A 16,546-nucleotide genomic window follows, 5' to 3' on the forward strand; every position below is an offset into this window, starting at 1 on the left:
ACATCAGTTGACTTACATAAAAACAGTAAGTGCCTGTTAAAGGAAAATAAAAACTAAAGGCAGGAGGATCACTTGAGGCCAGGAGTTTGAGACCAGTCTGGGCAACGTAGTGAGACCCCGTCTCTTAAAAATAAAAGCCAGGCATAGCGGTACGTACCTGTAGTCCCAGCTGCTGAGGAGGCCGAGGTGGGAGGAGTGGGACGATCACTTGAGACAGGGTGTTTGAGGCTGCAGTGAGCTATGATCATACTACTGCACTGGTGTGACAGAGCAGGAAAAAAGAAGAAGAAAAAGAAAGATAACTAAATAATGCAGGTGGTATTTGCATATGGCAAAAACAAAATATGCATTCAGTGAACTTTGCCAAACTCTCTTCTGGTCCTGGCTTAGCTCTCCCATTCCTGTCTTCTTTAGGCCCAGTTTCCTCAACAATGAAATGGGAATAATTATCCCAGGTCGCATTTCTCTCTGGGCTTACCCTGGGAATCAAATGATTGAGCTTTGGTAAGTATTATTTGATAAACAAGTATGAGGAAGGAAATAAAAGGGAGATCAGTGCTGCAGAGATGGCTAATTGGCAGATTTACACAGAACTGGATTTTTTGCGTATGTTAAACCAGGCTATTTGGAACTTCTGAGTTCCAAGTACCATCTTCTCTCCCTCTGCATCAGAATGATCCACTGGTCTCCATTAAAGGTATCATGAGTGCCAGTAATGATTTATTTCTCCAGTGGCAATAAACTAAAGAACACTGGAAGTCCCACCAAGACTCCCAAGGATAGCGTGTTAGCATACAAGCTGAAGAGCCTGTATTGCAGTCCCTGCTAGTCAGGGTCTTCTGGACAATGCATTGCATGTGTGAGGACTGGCCTGGTCCTCTGCAGGCTGAATTCTGCATTTAGCAGCTCAGTGTCCCTTCCACGGGCCCCAGTTTCTTCATCAGGAAGGTGAGGGGCTTGGACTAGTGTAGGATCAGGTATAAATGCAAATACCTCCAATACCAAGGAAGTAACTCGGGTGTGAGGCTCTGCTAAGGGAATAGGGAGTGGTCAGGCTTACAGCAAAGTAGAGAGCGCAGTCCCACAATAAAGATACTCAGATTCAAGTTTTGAAAACCATGGGGTTGTTAAACAACAGTTTGGCAAGGTGACAGTTAGTGATTACTGGATGTGATGGTTTCTAAGATTCATTTCTAAAAATAATTTTATAATAGTAAAGTAAATCCAAGGAGTCTACTGGGGGTTTTTTATATCACTGCTGTACTCAATGGTACCCAGAGGCTTCTCTGATAGTAAGAACTAACACTTAGAATAAAAGCTAACATCCGAATGCTAAGTTCTTTAAAACCATTTAATCCTCACCATAACTGTGTGAAGCCAGTACTATTATTACAGCCTTATAACATATAAGGATGTTAGGGTTCAGAGTGTTTTTTTACACACATCTTACAAATGTGTGTAAAATCTCTACAGCAGTGCTATCCAACAGAAATATAAAATGAGCCATATATGTAATTTTGAATTTTTTTAGTAGCCATATTAAAAAATAAAAAGAAACATGACATTAATTTTAATTATATATTTTATGTAAACCAATATATATAAAATATTATCATCTTAATATGTAATCAATGTAAAAATTAATGAGATGCCTTGTGTATTTTTTGCATTGTCTTTAAAATTTAGAGTTTCTTCTTTTTTTTAAACAAATAGCCTTATTGAGATATAATTCACATACTATACAGTTTGCCCATTTAAAGTATACAATTCAATGGCTTTTAATATATTTACATATGTGTAACAATTTTAAATTAAAATTGTGTAAAATTTAATATATTCACATGGTTACACACATATGGTCACACATATGTTAATATACTAAATTTTACACTATTTTATATTTATTATTTATTTGATATATAAATATTATTTATTTGAGGCAGGGTCTTGCTCTGTTGTCCAGGCTGGAGTGCAGCATTGCAATCATAACTCACTGAAGCCTAGACCTCCTGGCCTCACGCAATCCTCCTGCCTCAGCCTCCTGAGTAGATGGGACTGCAGGCATCTACCACCACACTCGGTATTAATTTTTTAATTTTTTGTAGAGACAGGGTCTCACTCTGTTGCCCAGGATGGTCTTAAATTCCTGGGCTCAAGTGATCCTCCTGCCTCAGCCTCCCAAAATGTTGGGATTATAGGTGTGAGCCACCGCAATTTTAGAAAGTTTTCATCCCCTTGAGATGAAATCTCCTATCTTTTGGCTAGCACTCACCTACCACCCTGACCCCATCCTCAGCCATAAACTACCCCTAATCTAATTTAAATCTCTATAGATGTCCCTATTCTTTTTCACGTGACTATTCTGTTATCCCAGCACCATTTGTTGGAAAGACCATTTTTCCCCCACTGAAGAGTCTTGGCACCCTTGCCAAAATCAGTTGACCACAGACATATGGGTTTATTTCTGTGCTCTCAATGTTCTGTTCCATTGATCTGTATGCCTATCCTTATGCCAGTACCATACTGTCTTGACTATTGTTGTTTTGTAGTAAGTTTTGAAATAGAGAAGTTTGAGTCCTCATACTTTATTCTTCTTTTTAAGGATTATTATGGCTATTCCAGGTCTCTTTTAATTCCATATAAGTTTCTAAATCAACTTGTTAATTTGTACAAAGAAGTCAGTTTGGATTCTGATAGGGAATGTGTTGAATTTACACATCAGTTTGGGGAGTATAACAATGTTAAGGATTGGAAAACCCGTGATTATAGGGTTTTCTCCATTTATTTAGACCTTTATTTTCTCAACAATGTTTTGCAGTTCTCAGCATATAACTTTCATTTCTTTTGTTCAATTTATTCCTAAGTATTTAATACTTTTTGGTGCTATTGCAGATGAATTTTCCTATTAATTTTCATATTGTTCATTGCAATTGTATAAAAATACAATTATTTTTGTATATTGATCTTGTTTCATGCAATCTTGCTGTGATGGTTAATTTTTTGTGTCAACTTCACTGGGACATGAGGTGCCCACATATTTGGTCAAACATTATTCTATATGCTTCTGGGAGGATGTTTTGGATTAGTTTGACATTTAAATTGATAGACTGAGTAAAGTAGATTTCCCTTCGTAATGTAGCTGAGCCTCATTTAACCAGTTAAAAGTCTGAATAGAAAAAAAGGCTGACCCTGCCCACAAATAAAAAGGAATTTCTTCTGCCTGACTACCTCTGAGCTGCAACATCTGTTTTTTCTCGCCTTTGAACTTGAATTGAAACATTAGCCCTTTCTGAGTCTTGAGTCTGCTGGCTTTCAAACTAGAACTACAACATTAGCTTTCCTGAATGCAAATCAAAACCACAATGAGATGCCATCTCACACCAGTTAGAATGGCGATCATTAAAAAGTCAGCAAACAACAGGTGCTAGAGAGGATGTGGAGAAATAGGAACACTTTTACACTGTTGGTGGGACTGTAAACTAGTTCAACCATTGTGTAAGACAGTGTGGCGATTCCTCAAGGATCTAGAACTAGAAATACTATTTGTCCCAGCCATCCCATTACTGGGTATATACCCAAAGAATTATAAATCATGCTACTATAAAGACACATGCACATGTATGTTTATTGTGGCACTATTCACAATAGCAAAGACTTGGAACCAACCCAAATGTCCATCAATGATAGACTGGATTAAGAAAATGTGGCACATATATGCCATGGAATACTATGCAGCCATAAAAAAGGATGAGTTCATGTCCTTTGTAGGGACATGGATGAAGCTGGAAACCATCATTCTGAGCAAACTATCACAAGGACAGAAAACCAAACACTGCATGTTGTCACTCATAGGTGGGAATTGAACAATGAGAACACTTGGACACAGGATGGGGAACATCACACACTGGGGCCTGTCGTGGGGTTGGGGGAGAGGGGAGGGACAGCATTAGGAGATATACCTAAAGTAAATGATGAGTTAATGGGTGCAGCACACCAACGTGGCACACATATACATAGGTAACAAACCTGCACATTGTCTTCATGTACCTTAGAACTTAAAGTTATTTTAAAAAAAGCCACAGAACTCTTTTGTAAGTAAATAAAAAATTAGCTTTCCTGGTTCTCAGACATTTGGACTAGGACTAGAACTAAGCCATTAGCTCCCCTGGGCCCCCAGCTTGTAGGCTTCAGATTTTAGGACTAGTCAGCTTCCATAATCACATGAGTGAATTTCTCATAATAAATCTCTGTGTGTGTGTGTGTATATGTGTGCAATATATATACATTCTCTTGGTTCTGTTTCTCTGGAAACCCTGATAAATTATACTTGTTGACTCAAATAATTTCTCGCAGGTCTTAGAATTTTTTATATTCAAGATTATGTCATGTTTGAATAGAGATAATTTTACTTCTCTTTTCCCCAGTCTGAATACCTTTAAATTCCTTTTTTTTGTTGTCTAATTGCACTGGCTAATACTTTCAGTATAATGTTAAATAGAAGTGGTGAGAATAGATATTCTTGTCTCATTTCTGATCTTAGGAGAAAACATCCAGTTTTTCATCACTAAGTATGATGTTAGCTGTGAGTTTTTTCACAGATTCTCTTTATTAGGTTGAGGAAATTCCCTTCCATTCCTAGGTTTTTTGAGTTCTTATTCTTTTTAGTATTACAGAAGAGTTTGGGTTTCATAAAATCTTTTTAAAGCATCTATTGAGAAGATCATGTGGCTTTTGTTTTTTATTCTATTGATATGGTGTATTATATTGATTGATTTTTCGATGTTAAACCAACCAATCTTTCATTCCAGGGATGAGTCTCACTTAGTCATGAAATGCAGTCTTTTTGTATGTTGCTGGATTTAGTTTGCTAGTACTTTGTTGAGAATTTGTGCCTCCATATTCTTAAGTGATTTTGGTCTGTAGTTTTTTTTTGAGATGTGTTTGTCTGGTTTTGATATCAGGGTAATACTAATTTCATAGAATAAGTTAAGAAGTGTTTCCTCCTCTTTTATTTTCTTGGAAGAGCTTGTGAAAAATTGACATTAGTTCTTTAAATGTTTGGTACGATTCAGCAGTGAAGCCATTTGGTCTTCAGCTTTTCTTTGTGGGTAATTTTTTGATCACAAGTTCAATTTCTTTAGTTGTTAGAGGCCTGCTGAGATTGTTGGTCTAAGATGGTCTAAGTTATTTAATTTATTGACATATAATTGTTCATAAGAATATTATAATTATTTTGAATCCTTTATAGTCCTTTTTATTTCTATAAGGTTGGTAATGTTCCATCTTTTGTTTCTAGTTCTAGTAATTTGAGTTTTCTCTCTTTTTTTCTCAGCAGTCTAATTAAAGGTTCGCCAATTTTGTTGATCATTACAAAGAACCAGTTTTTGATTTCATCAATTTTTGTAATGGTTTCTTTTTCCTCTATTTTATCATTTTCCACTCTAATCTTTATAATGTCCATCCTTATGCTCACTTTAAGTTTCATTTGCTTTTCTTCTTCCAATGTTTTAAGGTTAGGTTATTGCTTAGAGGTCTTTCTTCTTTTTCTAATATATGTATTACAGCTCTAAATTGTCCTCTGAGCGGTGATCCAGCTACATTTCTTAGGTTTTGGTATGCCATATCTTTATTTTCTTCTATCTCAAAGTACTTTTAATTTCTCTTTTGATTATTTCTTTGACCCATTGGTTATTTAGGAGCATGGTATTTAGCACCTCTTAAACTGGAATAGTTACGTTTCGAGTGCCTAATAGCCACTATGGCTGGTTGTTAGCATATTGAACAGTGCAACTTTATAGAGATATTCAGTGATGCAAGTTGGGAGTTGAACCTGGTTTATCTGATTCCAAGGAAATAATCTTTGCAAACTGTCTCTCCAATATGTTAAATGTGTAAAATAGCAAGCCTTGCTAATTAGCCACTTTAGGAAGTTTAATTACTTTATTTTGGAAAAGTAATTTTAAACATTTTACCTTTTAAATTATTAAATAATTTTTTATTTGTGTATACTTTAGGCATACAACATAATATTTTAATATCCTCATATATAGTGAAATGATTACTACAGTCAAATAAATTAGCATATCTGTCACCTTTTATAGTTACCTTTTAAGCTTTAAAAAATTTTTAAACATAGCACACATGTAGAAAAATGCACAAAGTATAAATGTACAGCTCAATAAATTATCACAAAACAAACACACATGCATCCACTGCTTAGTTCAAGAAATGGAACATTGCCAGTCACTTCAGATGTCCCCTCTGTGCCACTGCCCAATCTGTATCCTTCTCTTCCTTCCAAAAGTGATCATCTCACTTCTAACCAGAGTTGGATTTACCATTAAGACAATAGAGCCTAAGCTATAGGGGCCCTTATTTACACAGACCTCTTCCAAAGCCCTAAGGTGGGGTGGAGCGCTCAGTAAAGTGTTCATATGGTCATTTGTCATCATTTTTATGTGTTTTTGTAAATTTTACATAAGGAGAATATTTTGACCATAGTCACTTAAGGTGGTGGTGCTTTCTACTCTGACTTTCCTGCCTTCACATTTTGCCTTTTGTTGAGTGGTAATGAGATAGCTATTGATGTTTTTGGGGTTTGTCCAAGCCTTAGACTCTGACGGTAGGGGAGTTGAGGATATATTTTATTGAGGTCAGCAAGATTTATTTATGTGACTCCAAGTCACTTCCATATTCAAACAGTTAAGTTCATGTAGGATTATATATCATAAGTTATTTATATATTGTCCTGCTGATGAACGTTGGACTTATTTTGAGTTTTTTGTTATAACAAATTATACTGACACATCATTTTTGTATATTTCTTTTGGCAAATATATGTATGCATTTCTTTTTCCTTTTCTTTCTTTTTGTTTTTTGAGACAGGATCTCACTCTGTTGCCCAGGCTGGAATGCAGTGATACGATCATGACTCACTGCAGCCTCAAACTCCTGGGTTCAAGTAACCCTCCCACCTCAGCTTTCTGAGTAACTGGGACTACAGGTATGTGCATCCCCACTCAGTTAATTTTTAAATTTTTTATAGAGACGGAGGTATCCCTTTATTGCCCAGGCTTGTCATAAACTCCTGGGCTCAAATGATTCTGCTGCCTTGGCCTCTCAAAATGCTGGGGTTACAGGCTATGCATTTCCTTTTGCTATACCTCTCTAGGTATGAAACAACCAGCTCATAGGGTTATTTGTATGTTCAACTTTGGTAGACATACCAAACTGGTTTCCAAAGTGGGTATAAACACATATGTTCCTACAAGTAAGCACATGAGGGTTTCCTTTGCTTTACACCTTTGCCAAAAAAAAAAAAAAATAAGTAGTTTTTACATTTCAGCAATTCTGATGAGGTTGTAATGTTATTTCATTCTCATTTAAATTTGTATATCCCTGATTATTTTTGAGGCCAGGCACCTTGTCAGTCTATCAGTTATCTGTTAAGTTTTGAATCGATTTGTCCATTGGCTGTCTTACCTTATTGATTGGTAGAAGCCCTTAATTTTGGCATGAGCTCTTTATTAGTTACATGTGTGGCAAATATTTTCTCCCACTCAGGGACTTGCTGTTTCACTCTCTTCATGGTAGGTTTTGATGACCAGAGGTTCTTAAATTTAATTTAGGCTAATTTATTAATCCTTTTGTTTCAGGTTAGTATTGTTTTATTTAAAAACTGTTTCCTGGGCTGGCTCACATCCCAGCACATTTGCAGACTGAGGCAGGAGGGCTGCTTGAGCCCAGGAGCTTGAGACCAGCCTGGGCAACATAGGGAGACCCCATCTCTACAAAAAATTAAAAAATTAGCCAGGCATGGTGGCTCGTGCTAGCTACTTGGGAGGCTGAGGTGGGAGGATCTGCTTGAGCCTAAGAGGTTGAAGCTACAGTGAGCCGTGATGGCACTACTGCACCCCAGCCTGGGCAACAGAGCAAGACCTTGTCTCAAAAAATACAAAATAATAAAAAATAAAAACTATTTTCACACTGCAATATTATGAAGATATTCTCCTATTACCATAGGATAATGCTTCCTTTCTAAAGCATTATTGGTTCGTCTTTCACATTTAGATATATAATTCACATAGAGTTGATGTTTATGTATGATGTGAAGTAAAGGTCAAGTTTCATTTTTCTTATGTGGATATGCAGTTAACTTAGTACCACTTATTGAAAAGATTGTTTTTTCTCCACTAGTTTGCAGTGACTCATCATTAGACAAGTATCTATATATTCATGAGTTATCTCTTCTTCTTCATTGATCTGCTGGTCTACTCTTGTGCCAATACTGTGTTATCTTAAAATAAATCTTTTTTTTTTTTTTTTTGAGATGAAGTCTCACTCTGTCACCCAAGCTGGAGTTCAGTGGCACGATCTCAGCTCGCTGCAAACTCCACCTCCTGGGCTCAAGCAATTCTTCTCCCTCAGCCTCCAGATTAGCTGGGATTACAGGCGTGTGCCACCACACTGGGCTAATTTTTGTATTTTTAATAGAGACGGGGTTTCACTATGTTGGCCAGACTGGCCTCAAACTCCTGACCTCAGGTGATCCGCCCGCCTCAGCCTCCCAAAGTGCTGGGATTACAGGGGTGAGCCACCGCACCTGGCCTAAAATAAATCTTTTAATGAGTAGAAGCAGTCATTCTATCTTATTTTTTCTGTTTCAGAATGTCTTGATTATCGTTGGTCCTTCACATTTCCATATCAATTTTAGAGTCAGCCTGTCAATTTTCATACAAGTCCTGTTGAAATTTTATTAGGATTACATTGTATCTGTAGATCAATTTGGACAGAATTGGTACATGGATGATACCCAACATCATAAATTTATTATATTTGGTATTTACGAACCAATACATGTGATCTACCACATGCTTAATTTATTTGTCTATTCCTGACTTCTTGAGATGAAAGCATAGATCATTGTTTTTTCCCCAGCCTTTCTTGTTTCTTAACATATTCATTTTAAGGTTGCCCGATGATCATGCTTAGTTGGATTCCCGAAAATAATTAGTTAGTTAATTTGTTGACTGATTGATTGACACATTGCTAGCTCCTCTCAGACTGCCCAGCCTTCCTCATGCCCAAAGTGCTCTCATTCTGTTCATGATAATGCCCAAAATCTTTACCTTGGCACACTCGTTTCTCCATGATCTGCCCCTACTCCCTAATCGCTGTCACCTCCTACAATTTGTCCCCTTATCCACCTTGCTCCAACCACACTGGCCTCCTTACTGTTCCTCAACAACATCAAACACACTCCTGTCTCAGAGCCTTTGCCCTTGCTGCCACCCCTATCTGGAAGGTTTATACTTTAAATAACCAAAGGGCTTTTCCTCTTCCTTCATTCAGGTTTCAGCTGAAATGCACCTTTTTTTGGAAAGACCTTCCATGACTACGTTATGTAAAATGGCATTCTCTAGCACCCACTATCACCCATACTTTGATTTTATTTTTCTTCATAATGATACTTCCCAACTGACACAAAATAAATTTACATGTTTATTTATTGTTTGGCTACCATTTTCTTCTCTCTCTAGAATATAAACTTCATGAGGATAAGGATTTTTTTTCTGTTTTATTTACTTCTGTATCTCCAAAGCCCACAAAATGTGTGGTACATGGTAGATGATTTATAAATACCTGGGTGATGGATTCTGTACTTGGCGTCAGAAGATCTGGATTAAATAGTTCTGAATCTGCCTCTTATTAGCCACGTGACCTTGAGCAACCAAATGAAACTTTCTAAGCCTCCATTCCTTTAATGGTATAGTGGAATAATAATTATTGCCCCTGAGATACTGAGTGTAAAAGTACTTTATGAAGTATACAAAATCATCATAGACATTTTTCGATATTATTGTCAGAAAATGTCTTGCTTGTCCCAAATTTCTTTCTATTTGGACTTCCTTGGTGATAAAAATTCTCCTGTGGGAGAATTTTTGTTGTGAACATTTTGGACATTTTGTTGTGTTCGGCTCTAGCTAAAACATGAGCATTTGTTCCTAGAAAGGATAACATTTTTACACTTCTGTTGCCATTAGTATGTGAGCAAGAATTAATATATGAACTCATTGTCACTGATGACATGCGATATGGGTGGGTAGGTTTTGGTGGAGAAAGCACTAAGCAAATGTCTAGAGCATTGTGGGGATGGGAGTGCTGGAAAGGCCATTCTAAGTGGGTGCCTGGGGGAAAAATTAAAAAGTTCTTTATTAGTCAGGTTAGGCTATGTTATATTGCAGCACAACAACCTCAAATTCTCAGAAGCGTATCAGGAAAGGTTGATTTCTTATCCAAATAGTCTTCTGTGGTTTCATACTACTCTCCAGGGGTTGGGAGGAAATAGTTGTATTATTTCACATGCCTGTGTGGGGACTTTTTAGGGAATCTTAGTTAAACAACTTGGATAAATTTAATAAAGTTTTATAAGACTACCACAGTACAAATCTATCTTGGCAAAAGATTTTACAGTTTACATAGGAATATGCTTGAAAATACTATTGTTATTTTCTAGCCCTTTTGGCATAGAGTTTAGGTATAATTATCACATTTTCAACTGCAAGTTGTATCATGTGTTTTGATGGATATGTATGTTTTTCGGGAAATGGGACTCATTATTTGAATTAGAACCTTTAAAAGAATGCTACCATTTATTGAGCAATTATTGTGTACCAAGTAGCACAGTAAAAGCTTTGAATATCTTATCCCATTTGATGTTCAAAACAGCTTCCTGAGGGAGATACTATTACTATATTCACCTTATAGTGAGGAAACTGATGTTCAGAGATGTGGAGTAATTTGTCTCCAGTCACACAAATAAGTGGAAGAACTCAGGCCAAATTCAGGTCTGTCTGGCTTCAGAACTTGTGGTCTTTACCACAACACAATGCTATCTACCTCTCCCCAGATAATATATTCTGCATGTATGATTGCCATAGGTCTATCAGCAGCCCAAAATAGATGATGACAATGAATATATTAATATAATAGGGTTATATTAATGATTTCACAGCATTCGGGCCTGAGTGTAGAATCCCAAAGATGTTCTGTTGTGTATGTTTAACATTCCCAGTGTCACAATCACTGCTTTGGGTTAAGACTTTGCCTGTGATAGACCCAGGTAAAATGCAAATATCCTTCATGGGAGCAAAAATAAATTAACACGATCACTATGACCAGCAAGAAATAGCTGATTTCTATCATCAGGGAATAACCAAATGAAGAAGACAAATTTAAAATAGTTTGTTAGAAAGCAATTTAATATAACATATAATCAAATGAAAACTTAAATATAACTGAGTGGAAGTTATATTTTGCATAACTATAATGGGTATGCCAGTGAGGGAAAGGTTTTATAATTCAAAATAGTTATCAGGAAAGGATTCTTGGAGTAGTTGGCACTTGGTATGAGTCTTGAGTCACTTGGAAACCATGTACTATATGTGTCTAATAATCCTGATTTTAAAAACCTATAATAAGTCTCTCTTTTTTTTCTGCCCATAAGAGTCCACCTGTTTCCATCTTCTGTTTCTCTGCAAAAATGCTGGTGCTTTTCACTCTAATCATGTGACTTGAATGGGAGCTGCCATCTTTTTAGAGCTCTTTCTCCTAGACAGTGTTGATTGGCTCAGAGATAGGCACTTGATTTAGTCCAGGCTAATCAGAATACTCAAACTTATGTCTACAGTTGGTGAGTTCAGTGATAAGTACCTGACCCAAGATTGGTCAATTCTATCAATTTGTAGAATATTTGCATTTGAGACTAGAAAAAGTGAATCTCAATTCTTCTATGGGTTTTTGCTTCTGTATTGTAAGATTTGAGGTACTAGAGCTCTGGGTGGCCATGTTCCTGGTTGGTCTATTCTAAGAAAGAATGAGGTGCCCTGTGGGGTTGAAACAGAAATGAGAGATGCAAAGAGAGTAAGGTGGCATTTCCATTTCTGGTCTCTGAGCTCTACCTTTATGCACTGTTTTAGCTGTTCAGTCTTCATCTAAATAACTTCTAGTAACTCCACTGCCACCGCCATCTAGCTATGCTCTTGGTTAATTTGAGTTGAATTTTTGTCACATGCAACTGAGGGTCCTGACTAGTATTTCATTGTGACTTTATATTGAAATAGGCAGAATAAAAATTATCTTTATTTTACAGAGAGAAAATGAGGCTCAGAAAAAATATGTAATCAAGATACTAAAAAAAGTATAGGAGTTAATCCAAAACAAACATTAGATCTTCTCTCACTGGAGAAAACATTGGTAGGTACAAGGAGCTAGGTCATGAAAAGTCTACTGGCTTAGGAGACTCAGTATATGAACTATGAATAAAATAGCTTCCCACCTCTTAGGGTATTCTGAATGTTCTGACACTAGATTTTGGTATCATTTTAGGTTGGGTTTTTTTTGTTGTTGTTGTTTTTCTCATTAAAATCCTGGCTTTTGAGGAAAAAGGAGGAAGTCCAATTCCACCACAGAACCCACTTCCCTTTTGACTTTAGGTCCATGGGGTTGCCCAGGTCTGAAATAAGTTAATAACTATCTATTTTGTACTGTAGTGATGTAACCCTGAAAAGAATGGGCTTTTGGTAAGGATTAATTTTAAAATGATACCAAATGATTGATTGTTCCACTCTTATCAAAGCACACTCAAATCTGTACTAACCCAGGGATACAGAAAGATTCAGAAAGCACAATCCTTTGAATTTTAGGACAAACTTTACTTAGAGAAATATCTCCTTAATAAACAAAAAAAGAAAATAAACTTGGGACATTTAAAACTTTACATTTTGCCATATTTCAAATAAGATTTAAGATAGCTTAAAAGAATATAAACATATAAAAGACAATTTAAGTTAAAAGTGGAAGAGAGGCCAGGCGCGGTGACTCATGCCTGTAATCCCAGCACTTTGGGAGGCTGAGGTGGGTGGATCACTTGAGGCCAGGGGTTCGTTCAAGACCAGCTTGGCCAACATGGTGAAACCCCATCTCCACTAAAAATACAAAAGTTGGGCATGGTGGCACATGCCTGTAAGTCCCAGCTACTCGGGTGGCTGTGGCAGGCGAATCGCTTGAGCCCAGGAGATGGAGGTTGCAGTGAGTCAAGATCGCACCACTACATTCCAGCCTGGGTGACAGAGTGAGACTCTGTTTCAAAAATAAATAAAATAAAATAAAGTAGAAAAGAAACAAAAATTATAAGATAGGGACCTTAAATGGAGTTAGAAATGAGGCTAATAAATAATGAAAATGCTGCACCATGGAATACTACTCAGCCATAAAACAGAACAAAATAATGGACTTCGCAGCAACTTGGATGGAGCTGGAAGCCATTATCTTAAGTGAAATAATTCACAAATGAAAAACCAAAGATTGTATGCTCTCACTTGTAAGTGGGAGCTAAGCTATGAGGGTGCAAAGGCATAAGAATGACTTTGGGGACTCAGAGGGAAGAGTGGGAGGGAGGTGAGGAATAAAAGACTACACATATTGGGTACAGTGCATACTGCTTAGGTGATGGGTACATCAAAATCTCAGAAATCCGGCCAGGCGTGGTGGCTCACACCTGTAATCCCAGCACTTTGGGAGGCCGAGGCAGGTGGATCACGAGGTCAGGAGATCGAGACCATCCTGGCTAACACGGTGAAACCCTGTCTCTACTAAAAATACAAAAAATTAGCCAGGCGTGGTGGCAGGCACCTGTGGTCCCAGCTACTTGGGAGGCTGAGGCAGAATGGCGTGAACCCGGGAGGTGGAGGTTGCACTGAGTCAAGATCACGCCACTGCACTCCAGCCTGGGTGACAGAGCAAGACTCTGTCTCAAAAAAAAAAAAAAAAAAAACCTCAGAAATCCCCACTAAAGAATGGATCCATGTAATCAAAAACTATTTGTACCCCCAAAACTATTGAAATAAAAAAAAAATGACTGTGACACAGTCCTATATGTATTTGACAACTAGCCCCAAGTTGGGTTGGGCTTTAAGCTTTCTTGTTGTCAGTGCAAATAGAGAAACTCAACCAAGTACAGTTTTGTAATATCCACGAGACAAATGTTTAGGAAAAGTACAACTACATCTAATACTATGTCCAGAAACAATGTGTCCCTGGGTTCTTACAAAGAGAGCACTGTATTATAAAATACAGAAGGCCTGAAGATCCTCCTTCCAGGAGACCCAAGGATGAGGTTCACAGGCCTGGTTCTTATAGGTGGAAGCATTATTTCTCAAATTTCAATTGTCTTTATTATTTCTGCCATATATACTTACTAAATTTTAGAAATTATTATTATTATCATTATTATTATTTTTTGAGCGGGAGTCTCACTCTGTCACCCAGACTGGAGTGCAGTGGCATGATTTCAGTTCCCTGCAAGCTCTACCTCTTGGGTTCAAGTGATTCTTTTGCCTCAGCCTCCCACATAGCTGGGATTACAGGTGGGTGCCACCACACCCAGCTAATTTTTTATATTTTTTTGGTAGAAATGGGGTTTCACCATGTTGGCCAGGCTGGTCCCAAACTCCTGACGTCAAGTGATCCGACCGCCTCGGCCTCCCAAAGTGCTGGGATTACAGGCATGAGCCCCTGTGCCTGGCTAGAAATTATTAACCTAATTTTTTTTAATGTAGATTTTATTTTGACTCAGTTTTAAACTTAATCTTAGCAAGGTAGATAAGCTAGTTGTGTTTTTTTCTAATATCCGTTAAGTCAAGTTTATAAGGATTAAAATTAAAAAGTCTATTTTAATCTAAAATTTTCTTATGTACCATTAATAGTTTGTAGGCCACACCTTGGGAAACACTGACTTAAGGAAAAGGAAAAATCCAGTATTTGAATATCCATGACCTCATTGCATTTTAATATTTCTTGAGAGGTGTCATCTTAATATTTCTTGAGAGGTATTATTATCACCAACAGAGGTGGGGAAACAGGTTAAAGAACTTTTGTAAGGTTCCACAATAACTGAGCAGAGATGAAACTCAAGTCTTCTGATGAAAATCAAGTTCTGGCTTCTAGATGGGTGTAGAGAAGGCCTTTTTCCCAAACTGAAGTTCAGACTCTCTTTGACTGTTTACCCCTTTGCTTCCTGCCAGAATGCCCCACCCCACTTAGTCCATAGTGATGCCCACCTGTGGTTAATGGAGCTGAGGCTGCTGGACCAAAGGGAGGAAGTCTGTCAGGCATATGTGGAACCCAAAAGAGGAACTTCATCAACTGTCATGGACAGCTCTGCCACTTTGTGACCCTGTGGACTTTTTGGGAAGTGTTTTTGTGGTTCACCAGTCTCTCATTAGGCAAGGCCATTTGTCCTGGGTTGGTCTTCTTCATTGGTGGAAAGTACAGCTGGGAGATTTGGAATGGTTGCAGATTGACTTGACTCTCATCAGGAACTGCCACCATGAGCTTTTGGGGAAAGACCTCAAGCTGTGGTGTGTTGCTGAGGATTGTGGGATTCCTCCAAATCTTGGGGAACATTTTGAGTCATCACTGGCAGCAGATTTCTGTTGACAACTTGAGCAACTCAGAATGAAGAAGCCGTCTTCATCTCTCACATGAATATGACTTTGGGTAAATCATCTCGAAATCTGAACCCATGGTTGTGATCCACACTCCTCCTGAGTTCTGATTTTTAGTGTAACCTTTTTCTTCTCATTTTTTCTTCTTTGTGCATCTCTTAAGGAGGTTTTTAAAATCTCATAATTAAACAATTTATTTCTTCAAAACTTTTTATTTTGAAATCACTGTAAATTCGCATACATTTGTATAAAATGCCACAGAAAAATCCTGTGTGCCTTTTACTCAGTTTATTCTAATGGTAACATCCTTAAAGAGATTTAAAAATTACTGAGATATAATTGAAATATGAGAAAATTCACTCTTTTATGCATTTAAATATCCTTTATGTTTTTTCATAGCTTATTAGCTCATTTCTTTTCAGTGCTGAATAATTCTTAATTGTCTGGATATACCATAGATTATTTATCCATTCATCTATTGAAGGATGTTCTAGTTGCTTTTAAGTTTTGGCAATTATGAATAAAGCTGCTGTATACATTCATGTTTAGGTTTTTGTGTAGATGTAAATTTTCAAGCTCTTTGGGTAAATATTCCAAGAGCACTTGCCAAGTTGAATGGTAAGAAACTACCCAACTGTCTTCTAAAGTAGTTATACCATTTTGCATTCCCACCAACAATGAATGGGAGTTCCTGTTTCTCCACATTTTTGTCAACATTTGGTGGTGCCTGTGTTTTGGTGCCATTCTAATAGGTATGTAGTGGTATCTCATTGTCTTATTATTCATATATATTCATTGGGTAAAGTGCAATTTTGCTGTTGACATATTGCACTGTGGTGAAGTCAGGGCCTTCAGTGCATCGTTTATCACTAGAGCAAGGCACATTGTACCCACCAAGCAACCTCCCATCACCCCCCAACCTTCTATCCTTCTGAGTCTCCATTGTTCATTATCCCAGACTCCACATTCTGCTTTGTGTGTACACAGTATTTAGTTTTCTCTTATAAGTGAGAACATGAGGAACATGTCTTTTTGTATAT

General features: G+C 37.3%; 1 long non-coding RNA gene across 1 annotated transcript in view; it reads left to right on the forward strand.

The window, feature by feature from the left end:
• LOC109026806 (uncharacterized) overlaps positions 1-15,709 on the forward strand; it is a 31,264-nt gene extending 15,555 nt beyond the window's left edge. Inside the window, exons 3-5 of the long non-coding RNA XR_002005848.4 lie at positions 415-504; positions 6,886-7,003; positions 15,084-15,709. This is a non-coding gene — a long non-coding RNA (uncharacterized lncRNA). The remainder of the gene's footprint in view (positions 1-414; positions 505-6,885; positions 7,004-15,083) is intronic.
• Positions 15,710-16,546: the final 837 nt, after the last annotated feature.

This window comes from Gorilla gorilla, chromosome 4 (genome assembly GCF_029281585.2).
Source record: "Gorilla gorilla gorilla isolate KB3781 chromosome 4, NHGRI_mGorGor1-v2.1_pri, whole genome shotgun sequence".
Lineage (NCBI taxonomy): Eukaryota > Metazoa > Chordata > Mammalia > Primates > Hominidae > Gorilla > Gorilla gorilla.